At 43.1% G+C, this 6460-nt stretch overlaps 1 protein-coding gene across 1 annotated transcript in view; it reads right to left on the minus strand.

The window, feature by feature from the left end:
* The window catches only part of ZCCHC24 (zinc finger CCHC-type containing 24), a 168899-nt gene that overhangs the window by 1419 nt on the left and 161020 nt on the right, over positions 1 to 6460 (minus strand). The gene's annotated exons all lie outside the window — the stretch shown is intronic.

Raw genomic sequence — 6460 nt, forward strand, 5'->3', positions numbered from 1 at the left:
TCTTTCTTTCTTTCTTTCTTTCTTTCTTTCTTTCTTTCTTTCTTTCCCCCCATGTCTGTCCATCTCTTTGTCTCTCTTTTCCTTATCTGTCACACTTGACAACCTCTAATGTTCTTTCCTGCTCTAAACTGGGATCCTCCATTTTTCATTCTATCAAGGCACCTGCATCTACCTTTGTTCCCTTAGTCAGGTTATTCCCTGTGCCTGAAAATTCCTCCCTCTCTGCCTTGCCTGTGAATTTCTTTTCCTCTTGTCAAGCACAGCATAAGTGCCTTCCCTTCCAGGAAGCTTTCCCTGATCCTCTCCTGTCAAGAAATGACCCTTTCCATCACACCTTACAACATGTTTTGTCTACTTTCCCTTTGGACATTTAACATGTGATGCTGTGCCTCACAATTATTTGTTTTGGTGTCTTATTTTCCCACTAACTTTTCTGGATAGCTTTTGTTTTAAATGGCACCTTTGTTCCCAAACAGATCCTTCCCTTTTACACTACCTACTGAGCTATCTCTTGTAACAAAAAAATCAAAAGGAATTCCCTAGACTTTCCATTTCTCCCTAGTGCCTTACATAGGTATACTCTGCACAAAGCAGACTGGATTTAATTGGATATCCCAGGGCCTGTGGGTTTCTTGGGAGAAGCCATAAAGTGTAGCTCAGATCTCTGTTGCTCAGGGATGGGAGGATGGACCACAGTCAATGATGATGATGACTTCAGTTTGTCTTCTCTACATCTTCCCAACCTACTAGAGAATTGACAAGGGCCAGACACCAAAAGGGCTGAGGTCCTTGTCCTTGAGGACTGAATGCACTTTGGGGGGTGGGGGTGGGAATAGGAGTGTTTAATTGGGGAGACTGGGATATGATGAGATCTCTGTTCTCTAGCTTCCCAGCAACTGGCCCCTTAGGGGTGGGGCTTTCTGGAACAGCTCAGGCAGTGGTCCACCCTAGGCATGCTAAAGGAGGAAACTTGATCATGGAAGTGAATTCCTATCTGTCCCTGTGGCATGGGATAGTGGGGTAGTGCTGGACGGGGACCCCAAAGTCCCAGGTTCTGCTCTTAGCTCTACCCCTAGATGGCAGGGTGGTTGTGGACAAGTCAGCTCCCCTTTCCAGGCCTCAGTTCTGTATCTGCAAAGTGAGAGTATTGAACTAGGTCAACTCCAAGGTCCCTATGAGCTCCAAGTCCTAAGCTCTTGTTAAACTGGCTTGTGTTTGACAGCATTTTCAAAAGCCTCAGTTCTTTATCTCACTTGAACCCTAAAAGAGGCCGAGCAGAGTAGGACAGAACTCGTTATCACCATGTTACAGAGGATGAAGCCAGAGTACAGAAGCTCAAGGTCATCCAGCAAATTAGTGACATGGTAAATTTACAAATAGAGCCTATAGTAGACCCAAACAGGGTTGTTTTTTGATGGACTGGGGAAAACTGTTTGGAAAGGGACTGACCATGGGGAGGTACTTCATTCTTCCCCAGGAGCCTGGACAAGGATAACATTTTTAGATGGAGCCTTTAAAAATGGTGGAATTTTAAAATTTAATTAATCAAATTAAAATTTTAAATTTAACGGTTACATATTCTAGGCTCTCTATCTATGATTCCCCCACCTAGCTATGGATGTAACTCATGGTGCTGTCCTGGACTCTCTCTCTCTGTCTTATCCTCTGTGATCTTATTAGCTTCCTTGGGTTCAATTAGGCACTCTCCCTAAGCTATTTTCTCCCATATTGCTGACTGCTTGTTGGACAGCTCCATGCAGATCCTCCCTAGGCAGGGGTGTGCTGGAGCCAGCTCTAACTGGCTCCCTAGAGGAAATTGTGAACTTTGCATTATGAGTATTATACCCTAAAAACTGGCAGATACTCCAGTCAGAGTTCCACTTATTATTTTGCTGATTGTCTAGAGTGTAGACAGCGACTAAAGATGTCACACTTGCTGGCAGCAAACAGATTAAAATGTAATTGATATTTACCAATTATCAACAAAATAAATTATAAAATAAATTAAAAATAAACAAAAAAAATAATTACCAACAAAATAAATAAAAATACAACATAATACAGATAACATTAGTTTGTAGTTTTCTTTAACCCACAGGGATCCATTTCTGTTTTAGTTTGATATCATTGCTAGACTTAAAGGAAGAAATGGACAAACATGTGAAGAATGAAGATTAAACTTAGAAGTGTGTACAGTTAACATTTATCAGTCCATGGGGGTGGCTAGGTGGTACAGTGAATAGAGCACCAACCCTGTAGTTAGGAGGACCTGAGTTCAAATCCAGCCTCAGACACTTGACACACTTACTAGCTGTGTGACCTTGGGAAAGTCACTTAACCCCAATTGCCCTGCCCTCAAAAAAAAAAAAAAGGCAACAAAACAAAACATTTACCAGCTTGTAGGTATCTCAAACTCAGTATGTCCAAAACAGAGCTCATTACCTTTCTCCCTAAAGCTGACCTTCCCTTAAATTTAGCCATTTCTTTCGGGGCACCACCGTTCATCCATAACCCAGGTCTGTCAGTTTAGTATCATTCCACTAATTCATCCTCAGTGTTTCCTTCTCCCTCATTCTCTATCTCCAATTTGTAGCTTAGTCTGGATGACTGATTCTATCTCCATAGCACATCTCACACCTGTCCCTTTCTCTTGACTCACACAGCCACCATCTCAGTTACTTCTCTCCTGGACTTTTGTAATAGCCTCTTAATTGGACTCCTGGCTTCTAGTCTCTCCTCTCTTCAGTTCATCTTTCATTGAGCTGCCAGAATAATTTTCCTATAGCACAAGTCTAAGCAAGTGACTCCCTATTACTTTCAAGATCAAATAGAGTTTTCAACCTGGCATTTTAATAAGTCCCTTCAATCTTTCTCCATTTTATCTTTCCAGAGGCAGCAAGGCATAGTGCAGAGAAAGCTGACCCAGTTGGGAAGACTGGTTGTGTGACCCTGGGCAAGTGTAAAGGGAATGGGAATTTGAAGATCTTCCCTGCCCCTTAATAAGCCCAGTGGTATTTGAAGACCTTCCCTGCTTTGAAAATAAACTCTGTCCCCTAATAGGCTGAATATAGTCATATGGAGCCTGTGGTGGGAGGTGTTTGCTGAAGGGTGAAGCAGAGTCATAGGAAGTTGGGAGCCAGAGCCAGAGAGACAGTGAGAGAGAGATTGCTCAGGCAAGGAGTTATTCAGGTTTGTGAGTAAAATATTGGTCTTGTGTTGATTTGTGGGAAGACTAAAGGAGTTCGTGGTTCTCTTCTACATTGTGATGATGTTGCTATGATAGATTTGGTTTCCTGGTCTTGGGATTTGGTTTCCTGGTGTCTGAATAAATGTTTTGCTTTGGTCTTGTATATGGAGAGTTTGTTATATTTTGCAATCGAGCACGATGTGGGAATATTTATAGTTGTGGTCAGTATATTTGTAATGATTATGGGCACTGTAAATATTGCATTGGCACATTTGTCACAACTCCTCACTACTTAGGTAAGTCTCTAAGGCTATGTATTACAGAGGAGGTGCTATCCTGCTTTGGTAGAGAGAATTCCCTCACCTGGAAGTTCTCTATACCTATGAAATCACAGATCCTTTCTCTCAAATACTTTCTTTATATTCCATTAAGTGCACCCTTTTGCTGTTCCTGGAATTTAATAGTCTCTCTCATTTCTATCTTTTTGCCTAGGCTACCCCCATGCCTGAAGTATAATCCCTTCTTACTTCCACCCCACAGAATACTTAGGTTTATTTTATAAGGAAAGCCTTGGCTGATTTCCCAAGTATTAATATTCTCTCCCTCATCAAGAATGTACATACACATGCACATATATATGTATATACATATAAGTGCTTATCTGTTTATATGTAATTCCCTGCTTTAAAATGAGAAAATGATTTCATTTTCTTAATTATCAATATAATTTTATATGTAAAATCCTCAATCCAATTTCTCCTCCAGTAGAATGTAAGCCCCTTGAGGGCAGGGACTGTTTTTAATTTTGCCTTCTTGTTGCTGGTGCTTAGCACAGTGCCTTCCACTAGGTGCTTAATAAATGTAAGTGCTTAATAAATGCTGTTGGATGGGAACTGTAGGGATTGGGGGTCAGTACACACATACACAGCAAGGACTTCAACAAAATTTTGAAATATCTGTTACACACACATTTTTGATATGTCAACTCTCCACCCCTTGGTAAATATCTATCCCTCTTCTCTAAGGAAATTATTGGGAATAAGTCACTTAACCCTCAGTGTGAATGTAAATCATTGTAGAGTGTATCCATAACCTAGGAGGCAGGTCGCTAGGTGGCGTCATAGCACACAGAGCACCAGACTTGGAGTCAGGTAGATTGATCTTCACAAGTTCAAATTCAGCCTCAGACACTTAGTAAGCTGTGTGATGCTGGGCAAGTCACTTAACCCTGATTTCCTCAGTTTCCATATCTATAATATGAGCTGGAGAAGGAAATGGCAAACCACTCCAGTATTTTTGCCAAGAAAACCCCGAATGGGGTGTAGCGGCAAGCACCCCAGTGTCCCCAGGGTGCCTGCTCACACAGGTTCTTGGATCTGCTTTGATAAAGGAAAGCAACTCAAAACGGGTTAACAAGCTTACTTTAATCAGTCAGACATATATCGTTTACCTTGTTCAGGGGAAAAAGGTCAGCACCCCAAACTTCAAAGTATACAGGCAGAATTATCAAGACAGAAACAGATCAAGTAGACAGATTTCCAAACTGTCCAACCATTACATCCATACCAAATCAGCATCTGGGTTTTTCAAAGCCCGGGGGGGGGGGGGGCCTGGACAACGGCTTCCCAGAATACGGATCAAATCACAGAACACTTCTCAAAGTGAGCCCCCAAAACAAAGCCTCACATCAGGGCTTATATAGCCTTCTCCTGGCTCAGAAAATGTAACAACCTTATTGACCCACTGGCCAATCAAAAAGTATCTACTGAAAAACAAGCCTCCCACCCCAGGCTTCAGGTGCACTTTAGCCTAGGGGCAGGGAAGATCTTCCAAATTTACATTCCCATTACAAGGGGTCACAAAGAGTCCAAAAAGACTGAAATAACTGAAAAACAGCATCCTAGGAGACTCTTTAAAGGGGCTCCCCCTGAAGGCAGTTTGATGTAGTAAGGAGGACTGTATCCAGAGGCAGAAAACTGGCATTTGAGTGTAAGAGGGTCTTTGGTGTTGTGACTCCGTGATGGTGGAGAAGCCCCTTTAATCTCCCTGACTAAGTTTTCTGATTTGTAAAACGGGAGTAATATTCTCAGCACCTTCTTGATAAGCTGGTAGGGAGATGTGGACAGCCTAGCTCTGGGTCAGTGAGCTTACATTAGTTCCCCAGAACAGGAGAGAGTCTGTGCTTGGGGAACCCCAGAGGAAAACAGCTTTGAGAACTTAACAGTGCTAATGAATGTCAATTATTCTTCATTGTCATCAGAGAAGATCATCTCCCCCCCAGATCTTAGGATCATAGGATAACATATTGAGGGTTGGAAAGCACCTTAGCAGTCATCTAGTTCAATCTTCTAGTTTTACAGATGGAGAAACTGAGGCCCAGGGAGGCTGTGACTTGCCTAAAGTCACACAGATAGTAAGTGACAGAGTCAGGATTTGAATCCTTGTCCTCTGGCTCAAAATTCAGGACCCTTTCCAATCTTCCCCACATTCTTCCTCCTCCAGCTGGGGCTGTGGGTGGGTGGTGAGTGGGAGGAAAGCCCAGGAGGGAAGGGAAGTTGATATTCAATCCTGGCTGGAAAATTCACTCCAGTCCTCCATGTTCCCACCCAATTTCCTTTCTTTCCAAGAAGCTGTGAGTAAGGAAGGGAGAGATCAACTTCATGTTGGCTGCCTGACTTCTCCAGGTGTGTGACTTGACTGCCCACACTGGAGTGTGGGGGCCGGGGTGGGGGGACTGGGAAGAACGGAACTCATCTGAGTGTAATCATTCATTCCTCTGCAGAGATAGGGAGGAAAAATGGGGGAGGGGGCAGGGTATAGAGGCCAAGGATCTGGCTTTGCCTAGCCCCAAGTACAGACTGTTCCCCATTCTAGCCAGAACACTGTAGACAGAATAATCAAGTTTGGTCTCAGGGCAACTTGAGGCCCCTCCAATGAATCCTCCCCTTCACCCCTCCCCCACTTCTCCCTAAGGCTTATTCTGAGTAGTTATAGAGTGTGCTAAAAATGCATCCTGACCACCCTTTCTTCTCTTCTATCCCAACCCTCAGGCACTAATCGTCCTCTGGACTTTTTCATCTATTGTAGTATAAAGAGAGGAATCCTGAGCTGGGGATCAGGAGACCTGGGTCCTAGACTCAGCTTTACCATTAACTTTTATATGATTTGGGGATAATCAGTTGAACTCTCTGGAGCTCAGGAAGGAAGAGAGGAAGGAAGGAAGATAAAAAGGAAGGAAGGAAGGAAGGAAGGAAGGAAGGAAGGAAGGAAGGA

The sequence above is a fragment of the Petaurus breviceps genome, unplaced genomic scaffold (genome assembly GCF_028583685.1).
Source record: "Petaurus breviceps papuanus isolate PSGF00001 unplaced genomic scaffold, PetGlider_PUasm1.0 90762, whole genome shotgun sequence".
NCBI classification, from domain to species: domain Eukaryota; kingdom Metazoa; phylum Chordata; class Mammalia; order Diprotodontia; family Petauridae; genus Petaurus; species Petaurus breviceps.